This window comes from Schistocerca cancellata, chromosome 3 (genome assembly GCF_023864275.1).
Source record: "Schistocerca cancellata isolate TAMUIC-IGC-003103 chromosome 3, iqSchCanc2.1, whole genome shotgun sequence".
Taxonomy (NCBI): domain Eukaryota; kingdom Metazoa; phylum Arthropoda; class Insecta; order Orthoptera; family Acrididae; genus Schistocerca; species Schistocerca cancellata.
In genome coordinates, this window is record NC_064628.1 from 905,295,573 (window position 1) to 905,311,058 (window position 15,486).

The window sequence follows — 15,486 nt, forward strand, 5'->3', positions numbered from 1 at the left end:
GGGACTTCGAAGATATTCTCTACGTTCTGTTTTGTTGTCCTTCGTGACAAACCGTCCTGGTGTTACACTTCAGCATACGGCGAGAGTTTCTTCTGCTTGTCTTTGGACTTACCAAACCCAACCTTGACCAACAGGGTCACCCAACCTCTCCTCAGCTGAGTACATTTGGTACAATATGGATTGAGCCCTCCAACCATCTCGGGATTTTAGCGACCTGACATGCCAACTGGATGTAATCTCGCTCGATATCCTTCACGAGTGCACCCAACAACTCTGTAAATCAATACCCAACCGAATAACTGCTTGCGAAGGGCCTCAGGTAGACCATCGCATTTTTGGATTGCTCTATCTGTGAAGCTCTTTATCTCGAAAAACTCATCCAATTTTTATGAAATTGTATCCCTTTTTGTGTGTCAATGTACATCACATCTAATTGTTTCCACCCGAATCGGATCGTTCCTTCGTGGTGGGTATTTTTTAATTTTTTAGAATGTACACTACTGGCCATTAAAATTGCTACACCACGAATATGACGTGCTACAGACGCGAAATTTAACCGACAGGAAGAAGATGCTGTGATATGCAAATGATTAGCTTTTCAGAGCATTCACACAAGGTTGGCGCCGGTGGCGACACCTACAACGTGCTGACAAGACGAAAGTTTCCAATCGATTTCTCGTAAAACAAACAGCAGTTGACCGGCGTTGCCTGGTGAAACGTTGTTGTGATGCCTCGTGTATGGAGGAGAAATGCGAACCATCACGTTTCCGACTTTGATAAAGGTCGGATTGTAGCCTATCGCGATTGCGGTTTATCGTACGCGACACTGCTGCTCGCGTTGGTCGAGATCCAATGACTGTTAGCAAAATATGGAATCGATGGGTTCAGGAGGGTAATACGGAACGCCATGCATCCCAACGGCCTCGTATCACCAGCAGTGGAGATGACAGGCATCTTATCCGCATGGCTGTAACGGATCGTGCAGCCACGTCTCTATCCCTGAATCAACAGATGGGGGCATTTGCAAGACAACAACCATCTGCACGAACAGTTCGACGACGTTTGCAGCAGCATGGATTATCAGCTCGTAGACCATGGGTGCGGTTACCCTTGACGCTGCATCACAGACAGGGGCGCCTGCAGTGGTGCACTCAACGACGAACCTGGGTGCACGAATGGCAAAATGTCATTTTTTCGGAAAAATCCAGGTTCTGTTTACAGCATCATGATGGTCGCATCCATGCTTGGCGACATCACGGTGAACGCACATTGGAAGTGTGTATTTGTCATTGCCATACTGGCGTATCACCCGGCCTGATGGTATGGGGTGCCATTGGTTACACGTCCCGGTCACCTCTTGCTCGCATTGACGGCAGTCTGAACCATGGACGTTACATTTCAGACGTGTTACGACCCGTAGCTCTACCCTTCATTCGATCCCTGCGAAACCCTACAGTTCAGTAGGATAATGCACGACCGCATGTTGCAGGTCCTGTACGGGCCTTTCTGGATACAGAGTGTTCGACTGCTACCTGGCCAGCACATTCTCCAAATCTCTCACCAATCGAAAACGTCTGGTCAATGGTGGCCGAGCAACTGGCTCGTCACAATACGTCAGTCACTACTCTTGATGAACTGTCGTATCGTGTTGAGGATCCATGGGCAGCTGTATCTTTACACCCCATCCATGCTCTGTTTGACTCAATGCCCAGGCGTATCAAGGCCGTTATTACGGCCAGAGGTGGTTGTTCTGGGTACAGATTTCTGAGGCTCTATGCACCCAAATTGCGTGAAAATGTAATTACATGTCAGTCCTAGTATAATATATTTGTCCAATGAATACCCGTTTATCATCTGTATTACTTCTTGGTGTAGCAATTTTAATGGCCAGTGGCGTTGTAACGTTGTTGCTTTAATATTCTATGAAAGCGGTGCTGCTATTCAAGACCATATAAGTGGGTTAAAAGCTGTGAGCTGTCTGGGGAAGTTAATCTTGCATTACTGAGCAACTGTTTCACCAGGTATCCAGTCTAGCTTACCAAATTCCCAACCAGACTAACATTAATTATAACCTTTTAATAATATTAATATAATAATATTTATATATATATATAAAAGAGAATTTCAATAAAAAGAAATAAATCAGTTTATATTTGGAAATTTATTTTAACATTGATCATTGAAATTTCACCATATTAAATTTGATTCATTAATAAACTGGTGCCTTATTTAGGATTGTGGAAAATGTGAGTTTGTAATCTTACGGAACACATCAAATATGGAGCCAAGATTGGGAGACTGCATACAACACTGCATTCATAAAATAACACACAAAGAACGTTGAAACATATGCAAGAGGAAATTAAACACAACCAAACGATTCAATTTTCACCCAAAGAAGTTACGTTCGTGGCACAATCCTGCCCGTCATGAAATTACTACACACTGATATACTAAATTCATACTAACTTTCTGTGAAATCTTCCCAAAAGGAATAGCTGAGAGCTATTTGATGCTTACACCAACCACATGCTTCACGTGGTCAACTTGGTTTACACAAAGAGTGTATCTCCACAATAATTTTGATAATTAAAATAAATTACATCAAAAACGCGTTTTACTAAAGAAAATCCTCGAACTGGTTACTATCGCCTTACTATTAACCTGATGGGTCAAACAACTGTATAAGCACGTGGTACTGGTCTCACAAAGTACACCCCACGTTGGTTGAACATAAAGGAAATATCCTATATTGAAAAATATTGTCAAGACGAGACGTTATAATCTCACGCACATTCGCATTTAAGATTGATGATCTTAGAGTTACTGATCAACACGTGGCTCCACTTTACTCACAAAGTAGTGAAAAAGCAACTACCAGAAGATATTCTAAACTTCACACGCAAATTACACTGCGTTGCAATTTAAGATAACATTAGATATTTTAGAGCTAAACCTGAAATAAAGGTGATTAAATTTTCAGTTAGGCTGAACTTAAGAACTCCATTGTCCTACGGACTTAGCAGACACGCGCTTAGCCGGAGATCTTACCACTTCAGACGCTCGCCACGGACAGACTGACCTGGTCCCTTCCTGAGGGTGGCTCACAAATACAAACGGAAGTGGCCAGAGGGGCAGCTTCCTATACCAACATGACAAGGGACGGACAGGACCATACTACTGGATAGAAACCTCTTTGCTTTTAGAAAGCGTAGCTACCTGTTCCGACGTTGGTCCTACTGTTCTCTAGCAGACAGGCTTGTCTGCTACCCTCAAGCATGCAACTAGAAATACATTTTCTCATTCATCCTCTCACACAGGAGGGAAGGGGATGGCAGTATCTTATCATATACAGTATATAAAAGAAAGCGTATATAGGTTCCGTATGAGACTGTGTGACGTGAATTACATATAAACTGAGTTTTAAAGTGTAGTAGTGTGACAGATCGTTCTTGTTTATGTGTAAAAGTAACACGTTCCACTACTCAGTCTCCTCCCTGATAGTCAGAAACGCCGCAGTAAATTTAGAACAGGAATTTATGCCGTAAATGACAACAGATTTAAGAAATTAACATGAAAGGAATCCAACAGAGACCTTTCAGTGTATCTTCCAAGACAGTTCCATTGCGCCCGGCCTCACGAATGCCCAGCCACACGAGTGCGCAGCCTCAGAATGCCCATGACTCACGAATTACGCATTGCGACAACTCTGCATTCGGTCAAGACTTTAACTGGCAAAGAAACGTAGTAGCTAGGTACACGGCCGAAGGCAGTTTTATTGGCGCTATATTTTTTCACGCCCTTGCGTAGCTGAAGGCAACAGTAGTGCTCCCATTTCCGACCTCCTTACCGGGCAGTCACGATTCCAGGTTCGCAGGTTGCCCGGTAATGGAATTCACGACCAGCAATACTTCTTTTTGGTCTCGCGCTGCGCACGTGATGCGGCCCTCACGACGTGCGCCGCTGTCTCTATATTGTTCCGCAGAAATGCGAAGCTAGGGAGCGTCGTGGGGAACGTACGCCTATACTGTGCGCCTCGGTTCCAGACGGTGGGTGATTAATCTGCGCCTGCCCGCGACCGCTATGAATCACGCATTTATCTGCGCGGATCGGACGCCGTGCGTGAGCTGCTGCCCGCTTTACTTTATTCTATTTTCCAGCCGTTCCGTGCAGTTTCGCTCGCGCAGGCACAGTATTTATGCGGCGGCGATAATATTTCACGTTGCTAATTGCTGCGGCGCGCGAGTCGCGAGCCGCGAAGCACGGCGCACTGCAGCGTGTAGTGTGGATAGGGTGCGGCGCATCTTCAGCGACGGGACTCGCATGAGCGGAGCTGCGGGTTGGCTTGGCAGAGGGCGATACGCAGTTCATTAAGCTCGTTATTCAGCCACATCTGACTAATGCAAAATGCTGAGAGACACGTATGATTATACAAAGCCTTCGGGCTGATAATGAATGTACAGTGTCCAGAATGAGATTTTCACTCTGCAGCGGAGTGTGCGCTGATATGAAACTTCCTGGCAGACTAAAATCTGTGTGCCCGACTGAGACTCGAACTCGGGACCTTTGCCTTTCTGCAAGGTTCGCAGGAGAGCTTCTGTAAAGTTTGGAAGGTAGGAGACGAGGTACTGGCAGAAGTAAAGCTGTGAGTACCGGCCGTGAGTCGTGCTTCGGTAGCTCAGTTGGTAGAGCACTTGCCCGCGAAAGGCAAAGGTCCCGAGTTCGAGTCTCAGTCGGGCACACAGTTTTAATCTGCCAGGAAGTTTCAATGTACAGTATGTTCAAAAGAAAATATCGCAAAGGTCCCGTAAATAGGGGCTCTAAAATGCATACCTTAAGACCTATGAGAGCATTTGTTCATCTACACCTACATCTACAAAAGTACTCCGAAAGCCACAGTACGTACGTGGCGGAGGGTTACCTGTACCATTTTCCTACTCGACTCACATGTAATAGAGGGAGGGAAAACGACTATCTACATGCCTCACTACTAGACCCAATTGCCCCTATCTTTTCTTCGTGGTCCATACGCGAAGCGTATAGTGTGACAATTACTGAACTACAGAAAAAAAAACGTAAATTACGAGGGTCACTCCAAAAGAAATGCACCCTATTTTTTTCAAACCCATATTTTATTCTACATGTTTGAAAGTTTTACAGTGTGTAGATACATCCTTTAGGAACAATATTTTCATTTCTCCACATAATTTCCATCCCTCTCAACTGACTTACGCCATCTTGGAACCAGCGCCTGTATGCCCGCACGGTAAAATTCTGGACCAACCTGTTGGAGCCACTGTTTGGCAGCTGCACAAGGGAGTCATCATATTCAAACCTTGTTCCACGAAGACAGTCTTTCAGTTTCGTAAAGAGATGATAGTCACATGGAGCCAGGTCAGGACTGTAAGGCGGGTGTTTCAGTGTTGTCCATCCGATTTTTCTGATAGCTTCCGTGGTTTTTTGACTGACATGTGGCCGTGCATTGTCGTGGAACAGCAAAACATGCTTTTGTCGATGTGGACGAACACGACCCAGTCGAGCTTGAAGTTTCTTCAGTGTGGTCACATATGCATCAGAATTTATGATGGTTCCACTTGGCATGATGTCCACAAGCAAGAGTCCTTCGGAATCGAAAAAACCGTAACCATAGCTTTTCCAGCAGAAGGTGTGGTTTTGAATTTTTTTTTTCTTGGGTGAATTTGCATGATGCCACTCCATTGATTGCCTCTTCGTTTCTGGTGAAAAATGATGGAGCCATGTTTCATCACCTGTCACAATTCTTCCAAGAAATTCATCTCCACCATTCTCGTACTGTTCCAAAAATTCTCTGCATACCGTTTTTCTTGTTTCTTTGTGAGCCACTGTCAACATCCTGGAAACACACCTGGCACAAATCTTTCTTAACGCCAACACTTTCAGTATTCTGCAAACACTTCCTTACCTTATCCCAACGTAGCGTGACAATTCGTTCACTGTGATGCCTCTGTCAGCAGTCACCAATTCGTTAACTTTCTGGACATTGTCTGGAGTGTTTGCAGTACGAGGCCTGCCGCTGCGAGGACAGTCCTCAATATTGCCGTGCCCGCTTTCATCACGTAACCTGCTTGCCCACCGACTACATGCGATCGAAAACAGCATCTCCATACACCTTTCTCAACCTCTCCTGGATGTTTCCCACTGTCTCGTTTTCACAGCACAGGAATGCTATGACAGCACGTTGCTTCTGGCGAATGTCAAGTGTAGCAGCCAACTTGAAGACATATTGTGACGGCGCCACTCACGGGAACAGGTTGAACTCAGTTTGAAAACAACCGGGAAGGATGTATCTACAAACTGTAAAACTTTCACACATGCAGAATGAAAACTGTATTTTTACAAAAATAGTGTGCATTTCTTTTGCCGGCCGGTGTGGCCGTGCGGTTAAAGGCGCTTCAGTCTGGAACCGGGTGACCGCTACGGTCGCAGGTTCGAATCCTGCCTCGGGCGTGGATGTGTGTGATGTCCTTAGGTTAGTTAGGTTTAAGTAGTTCTAAGTTCTAGGGGACTTACGACCACAGATGTTGAGTCCCATAGTGCTCAGAGCCATTTGAACCATTTTTTTGAACCATTTCTTTTGGAGTGACCCTCGTAGTTACAAACTAAAGTGTATGCACTTCATTCAACATGTAAAGGTCACTACATATATTCGGATATAGGTTATGACATGTTCGATGAACTTGCCATCATTGGCAATGATGTGACGCAGACGAATAGTGAAATTCTGCATGACCCGTTGAAGTGTCGGAATATCGATGCTGCCGATGACCTCATGAATGGATATTTTCAGCTCAGTTATGGTTTTTGGTAATTGCTGCTAACCTCGTCCTTAATATTGCCCCACAAAAAGGAGTGTTCAGGTCCGAGGATACGGCGGCCAGTCGAGTCCCGTGCCAGTGGCCTCTGGGTACCTTAGAGCCAGAATGCGGTCCCCAAATTGCTCTTCCAGGACACCACTCTCCTGCTTCGATGGCGTCGAGCTCCCTCTAGAATGAGCCACATCTTGTCGAAATGAAGGTCACTTTGGGTAAACTTCCAAGACTTTCTCGTAACTTTCGGTAGTCACCATGCCATCGAGTAATATCGCACCGATTATTCCGTGACTGGACACTGGACACTGGACACTGGACACTGCACACGTCTTCCTGTGCAATGCATCTAAGTGGCGTTGCTGGATGGACGGATGACTCATCTTGCTTCTCTCTCAGAGTATTATAGTTTGAATCAAGCGTCACACGGAAACATAACACGCAAAGTAATATTAAGTCACCTGTTGAGGCTGAAGAGATTTCTTGATCGCGAAATGCGGATTCTCAGTTCTCCAAATTCGCCAGTTTTGCTTATTGACGAACCGATCCAAATGAAAACTATATTAATCCTCATTATGCCCCGCGGGCAGCCGTGCAGTTTGAATGTCCTAACGCAAACTGCTTAGAAGTTAGGAGGATTTTATTTCATATAGTTCAATAATCGTCACCCCGTATGTTGTCGGCAGTAGAACCGTTCTGCAGATAGATTCAGATGTCAGCTCTCTAAATCCTGTCAATAGCGTATCTCGAAAAGAAAGTCGCCTTCGTTCCAGGGATTCCGTTTTGAGTTCACGAAGCACTGCGTGTTGTTCGAAACTACATGTACGGCAACAAATCCTACTCAAAATATTATGTACTTACTCCCCTCTACAAAGACCTAGAAGTTTGAAGCAGGAATTTCCCAACATCTTGTATAGAAAATAAAAACGGTCCTATTATACTGAGACGCACCCACATGCCTTGCTCATACTGTGGCATAAAGCAGTCAGGCCTGCAAGATGAGTGGTCTGCCAAGCGAGTGGACTCATTCTTATTTATCGAGTAACATGAACTCTAGTACTCACAATTAAGTTACAAGTTATTCTCCTGTTTGAATATTACGCAACGGGTACGGAAACGCACATCTGACTATTAGTAATTTACACAACTCTGACTGTTCACTGCGTACTGGCAATACCACATTTTCTTTCTTATTTGGCCATCGCACTGAATATGAATGGCGCACGCATTATAAATTATGGGTATCGTGACAACATACTATTCGAAGGAAAAGACCACCAATCTTTTTTTTTCACTATCTTATTTATTCCGATAAATTCTATAACCTAAACACACAAATTCTATAACCTACAACAATAACACATGAGAAATTCCGCCCAGTGGGCATGGATTTACATTGGTGATTACCTTATGGTCTCGTAATTATTTAACGCTGCAGTGCACTTTCTGGGTAGGATGGTGGATCTTTTCTATATCTCACACTTCGACTCTCACACCCATCATTACAAAAATTTCCTCCAGACCGAGCGGTACAAAAAGGAAAATGTATAACCCGCTGCCTCTGAAACTATCTTGTTACTCTCCCATGGCAAGCACACATACTTAAATTTCATGAAATACATCACACTGGCAACATACAATACAGAACAAGGAATAGTCACAAGGTTATAATCACATCACTTTCAGCTTTCCCGCTTCAATCAGAATTCATTCCAGTTTCACATGACACTTCCCAACTTCGTAACTTTTCTTTCCTACTACGAACTCTGGAGGATATACGCACGTCTTCCTGAACAATGCAAGCCAAGTGCCGTTGCTGGATAGACGGCTGACTCACCTTGCTTCTCTCTCAGAGTATTATAGTTTGAATCAAGCGTCACATGGAAACATAACACGCAAAGTAATATTAAGAACATATTCATCACACACGTGAGTCCTCAACTGATACCATGGACGAGTACTTCTCTTTATCCTTTGTCTCATATACAGATTGAGATTCACACAGTACTCACCACGTGGAAGTACTCGTCTCTAATTTCAAGTCCTGCACACGCCATTTCTTAAATATTTCCAACTTATAGTACACACGCTAGTAATTCACCTTAACTTAAGCACTCGGAAGTATTTCAACTTATTGCTACACGTGGTTTCATTGTGACTGTTGGTCACTTCCGAAGATTACTACGATCCCATTAATATTACCTGCCTGACATTTAATTCTCCCTACAAAAGTTCCTGAAATAGAGAAATTATTATTCCAAACTACTCTTAAGTATTTCACATGCATACCATGTCTCCACTCTTTTTTCTTTACGGAGCACACCTAAGACAGATTTTACCAACAGTAGATCCAGTGGCAGAGTGCTGAAACATGGCCGTTCTTCAGGTCCTCTCGCACCTCTGCCGAAGTGGGGGAGTACCTTGCTACTGTATTGGTCAGCCACATTTCAGGCGCTCAAAGTTCCGGTACATTTCATCTCTTTGGTTCTAGCAAAGATGACTAAAGGGTCGTCTCCAAGATGATCATATATACACATTCACTATCTGTGGTTAGCAGACGACCATACATTCATTCGTTTCACAGATCTCACCAAACTGGATGTAGGGATTTATTTTGTGGGAGTGCACATGTGATCAATTAAATAAATAAATTGTAATTATTTCCCGCACTGGTATCCAGCTCCGCTGTATTAATTGAAATTGAGTTATTATTAGAAAAAATATGTTGTACTGACAAGAATAACGAAGAATGTTGTACCGATTTTCAATGTCGGGCGGTACTGTACCCTTTCAATACTCCCCTGGGACACTCCTGAAGATACCCTTGTCTCTCGCCGTCGTGGACAACGTGCTAGGTTTATTAGGAAGTCTTCGCACTACCCACATATGTGGGAACATATTTCACATCGTCGCACCTTCGCTAACAGTCTGCAGTGGGTCACCATGTCAAGTAATTCCCACACATCTAGAAATATGGAATATGATTGTTGCCTATCCTTTTTTTTTTTTTTTTTTTTTTTTTTTGGTGAGGGAGAGCTGGGAGAGATGGCAGTATGGACAAAAAAAAATCCAGTAAACTTGGGGTCTAAAGTGCATGCCTAAAAGGGTATGAACACCTGTTCATCTTCGCTGCAGTGAAACGCATTTCTATTGAACGAGTGCTCATAGCTCATTAGGTTCGCATTTTACAATCGATATTCACTGGATACTTTTGTTTTGATTTGGTTCAGACTTACAGTTTTGAAATATGGATTTCCTTGCCCTCTTTTACCCGACATCTTTCCTTGAAGAACGAACTGCAGTAGTTCCTGCCTGTTTCCATTTGTCATTACTTGGCCGAGATAATTTAAGGTCGTTGTTGGTAATTTTATCTGTTCATGGCGCTTTTAGCACTCTACTGTCACCCGCATCTCAAACGCCACAAATCGTTTGTCCGTCATCTGGGTCAAAGTCCAGATCTGACCTTCAAGGAAAAGAGTGGGGAAAAAGTAAGAAAGTAAAAGCTTTAGTTTCGTTTCGATTGAGACCTGATGCCACTTGAAGACGTTAGCGATTTTACAAAACACAGCTCTGGCTTCCTCCATACGAACTTTCATTTATTGCGAGTTCTCCTATTTGTTGTTAATATTTGTTCAAAATTGGTTCAAATGGCTCTGAGCACTATGGGACTTAACATCTATGGTCATCAGTCTCCTAGAACTTAGAACTACTTAAACCTAACTAACCTAAGGACAACACACAACACCCAGTCATCACGAGGCTTAATATTTGTTCCCAGATATGTTCATTAAGCTTACCATTAATGTTTAGATGACAATTTCGTCTCTCTTTCTTCTTGATGAAATCTAATTTCTTTTTCTAATGTTGATTTCTAGGTCGTAAAGCTCACGACCTCCATTGATTCAAACTATTTAAGCTGCCAGCAAATATAATAATATTATCAGCTCAGCGATTGTTGTTCAGCATCTCTATATTCAATACAAAATCTTCTTCGGCATTTTCAAGCGCTTCTTTGAAGATATATTTTGTATAATGATTAATCCTCCGCCCTCGGTATATCTTCAATGTGTCAGATTTCTCATTTTCTGCTGTCACAGTAACGTACTGATTCCAATGTAGATAAATTATGATTCGGAGGTATTTTTCATCTATCATATTATTATTTAGCAGCATGGAAACCTTATAACGTTGTCCTCTACCAAAAGCCTTTTGACAATCAATAAAACAGGCAAAGACGTCACAGTTCATGTTTCTACGTCTCTGGAATGAGATCTAAATGCAGACAGCATTTCTGAAGCCAAACAGTGTAGGTACCGTTTGTTCGTCACTAATTTTGTAGACTCTCTTGTGAGTAATTTTTAGACGTGAACTTCTAAATGTAACGGAATCACCTCACTACTGTGTAAACAAAAGTCCACACACGGATTAATGATAACCCTGCAGTATGCAGTATCTAACCAAGCTTTATGCGCTGTAGCAATCCTGTGCGCTTAGCGGACAATTGACACTTACCTGTGATCTTAGTTGGAGCGCTTTCGAACAGAAACAGAAAGCGGAAAAACGGAAATGAGCGTTTGGCGTCATTGGCCGGGAGTCCCCTTGCGGGGCAGGTCTTATTACATTCGACGCCACATACGGCGACCTGCGCGCCGGATGGGGATGAAGGCAGCACAACACCCAGTCCCTCAGTGGAGAAAATCCCCGATCCATCCGGGAATCGAACCCGGGCCCGTAGGACGGCTATCCGTCACGCTGACCACTCAGCTATCGGGACGGAAAGAAAGCAGTACTGTGCTGCGGCTCGTTATAAGCAACAGTGCAAAAGACTAACTTGCAGCTGACCAAAACTCTCGCCCGTCTTCCAGTGCGAATCACCTTGTACCAACTCTCTGGTTATCATAGCTAAATGTTCAATCAGAAGGCCTGTTTTAATAAAAAAGAATGAAGTTGCGGACATAGACGGTATGTGATAAATAATGCGAAACAAATATTTGATACGGGCTAATAACACTAGAGGAAAATTACGAGAACACAGTTCGCAATATTTATATTCGAATTAGTTAAATTACAAGCAGAGTAGTTTATCACATCTCGCACTTTGTTCGCCCCAGACAAAAGGTTCAGGAACAATGGATATCGCTAACCAAAATTCACAAAGTCTACTTTCACTTAAATTATGTATTCAAAAAATCGATTTAACAAGACAAGGTACACAATAGATAACGTACAGATAGTTCTGTAAGGCGACCCTGCAGACTTGCAGACTTTGTCGCATTCTCGCCACAGAGACCTCTGATTCCCACAGTTAACAAAATAGAAACACATCGAAGCTGACTCAGATAACCATACCTTCTGATACCATAAATGAAAGCGTTCTTATCTCGTAAATGTCGCAGGGATTCTGACCTCATTAAGCACGGTTAGATAAGGAAAACAACTTGGGGCCCACTAGCACTTCTCCTGGAAGTCACGAGTTCACACCGCATTTCGACTTAGCAAATTCACACATAAATACGAAGTATGAGGCCAGGAAGAAGTGGTAATAGTAACAAGGTCCCAGGACTAGACAACATCCCCTCAGAATATTACTGACAAGAGAAACTCCCCATACCACCCTCCTCAGGTTTAGTGGTGAAGTAGCCCAGTGGATAGCCTACAAAAATTAAACACAGACCAAACATGAAAACAAGAAGGCCTACTGAACTGAGAAGAAAGAATCGAAACAGTGAACGGTCCAAGATGTACAACATTGAGCGAACTGGACAAGCTCCGGCGTCGTGGTTCTGTGGGCATGGTGTTGGACTGCAGAGATGGTGTCCGTGTTCAAATCTCTCTCGTGCCTCTCGTTTTTTTTTCCCAATATTACGAGCTGTCCGTCCGCTCATTGACGTGTCTGTTCGCTGTGTTTCTGTCATCATGTAACGTCCGTTTGCAACAGCAAAATGTAACGAAGGGACCTCTACACGTATGTACTTCCTATTTGTTTAACAAAATTACCACATGTTCCGTTTTGGAACTTTTGACTCTTGAATTCCTTTGTTGTAACGTAGTTCCCATCAGTTTATTTATTTCTTTTTTTTTTTCATTTCTGTAATACGTCCATGTGGCACGTCGCCGGTTCTCACTATTCATCACATTTACTTGCGACGGTAATACATTCTTACCACATGACTCATAATCTATAGCGAATGTATAGTATGACAATTGCGAAGACTACAGAAGGACAACAGACACGTCAATGACAGAACGGAATTTTCACCGTTCAATACACCTTCTTCCTATTTTCGTGATTGATCTGTGTCCAGTTTTTGACCGGTTTGCCACTGGGCCATTTCACCACTAAATCTGAGGGTGTGTGTGTGATGGGGAGTTTCCCTTGTGAGATACTTGGAAAAGTCATCCATGAAGAAACTGTTCCATCTGGTGTGCAGCATATATGAAACATGGAGAATATCCTCGGAACTCAGGAAGAATGTAATATATAATTCCAATTCCAAAGAAGGCAGTTGCCGATAGGTTTGAATGTTATCGAATCATCAGATGGATAAGCCATGGATACAAATTATTGACACAAATAATTTGGAACAGAACAAAATAACTGGTAGAAGAGAACAGTCTACGTTTCGTAGGAATGTAGGAGTATGAGAGGCAATAATGACCCTACTATTATCCTACAGGATATGCTGAGGAAAGGCAAACCTACGGTTTGTAGCATTTGTGGACTGAGAGTAAGCTTTGGACACTGTTGACCGGACCACGGCCTTTGAAATTCGGAAGGTAAGAGAGGTAAAATACAGGGAATTAAATATTATTTACAACTTGTACAGAAAACACACTACAGCTATTGGAGTAAAAGGACGTGAAAGGAATGGCACGTTTGAAAAGGGAGTGAGACAGGATTGTAGCCTCTCGTCCATTTAATTCAATCTGTACAATGAGCAAGCAGTAAGGGATACCAGAGAAAAATTTGGACTGGGAATTAAAGTTCATGGAGAGCAAACAAATTCTTTTAAATTTTTCTATGACAGTGTAATTCTATGAGAGACGGAGAAGGCTTTTGAACAAAAGTTTAACGGAATGGTTAGATCAAAAATGGTTCAAATGGCTCTGAGCACTATGCGACTTAACTTCTGAGGTCATCAGTCGCCTAGAACTTAGAACTAATTAAACGTAACTAACCTAAGGACATCACACACATCCATGCCCGAGGCAGGATTCGAACCTGCGACCGTAGCGGTCGCTCGGCTCCAGACTGTAGCGCCTAGAACCACACGGCCACACCGGCCGGCGAATGGTTAGTGTATTGAAAAAGGGCTGTAAGATGAACATCAACAAAAGTAAACATGGATAGTGGTGTGTAACTGATTTTGGCCAGACGATGCTGAGGGAATTACGTTAGGAAATGAAACACTAACAGTAGTAGATGAGTTAATCTGTTTGGGCAGTAGAAGAACCGACGATGATCGAAGTAGAGAGAACATAAAGTGCAGACCGCTAATAGCATGGAAATCATTTCTCAAAAAGAAGTATTTATTAAGATCTAATACCAATTTAAGTTCAAAATGGCTCTGAGCACTATGGGACTCAACTGCTGAGGTCATTAGTCCCCTAGAACTTAGAACTAGTTAAACCTAACTAACCTAAGGACATCACAAACATCCATGCCCGAGGCAGGATTCGAACCTGCGACCGTAGCGGTCTTGCGGTTCCAGACTGCAGCGCCTTTAACCGCACGGCCACTTCGGCCGGCCCAATTTAAGTGTTAGGAAGTCTTCTCTGGAGTTACTTGTCTGGAGTGTAGCCTCATGCAGGTGTAGGCTTCAGTGGTTATGCAGAGATGAGGAGGCTTGTACACAATACACGAGCATGGATAGGTACAGCAAACCATTTCGGATTGAAGAAAGAACGATTAGGTACTGAAATTTACGTGCAACTGGAAGCCCTGCCCAATAAAGGAGCGAGATGGAGATAACGCCAAGTGGCGATACGACGACAGTAGATCTTTCGGCTTCTCTTTTCAACAGCAAGGATGCTCTCGTGGCTGGGTGAAGGTCGCATGTTCGTGCTAACATCTCTGGTTTTCCCAGCGATCTGTCGGCTGCCGTATTCTTAGTCGCCTCCTACGGCCCGGTCCCCCGGCTGCTGGCGCCGCTTGTGGTTGTATTCTGTGAGCGGGACGCGTCATCGGTCCTGGCAGGTGCGACCGGCCGTGGGAAGGTCTGACTCGGCCGGCCAATTACCCCCGGCCGACAATTACGGGTAATTACTCGTTATTAAGCGGGCGGTCGGCCGGCTCCCGTGACGTAGCGGGTGTCCGCCCGCGGCGCCTGGACCAGCCTTCAGTGCCGCTGGCTGGTACCTCGTTTCCTAAGCATACGATGCCTTGACACTTGTCATTGAGACGACGACACGGCATGTCATTAAGGGGCTCCGGAACGCCCTATACTTGCAATGTTAAAATAACGCTTATAAATTACATCTTTCCTCACAAAGTATTTGAGGTAGGAAGTTGAACTTTTTACAGATTATTTATTGCAATATGGGCTACAACTTAACACAGGGATTTTAGAAAATTTTAGTTCAGTTATTAAAGATGATTTTTTTTCAATTGTAATGAAAATTCACAACATTTTTTTACTAT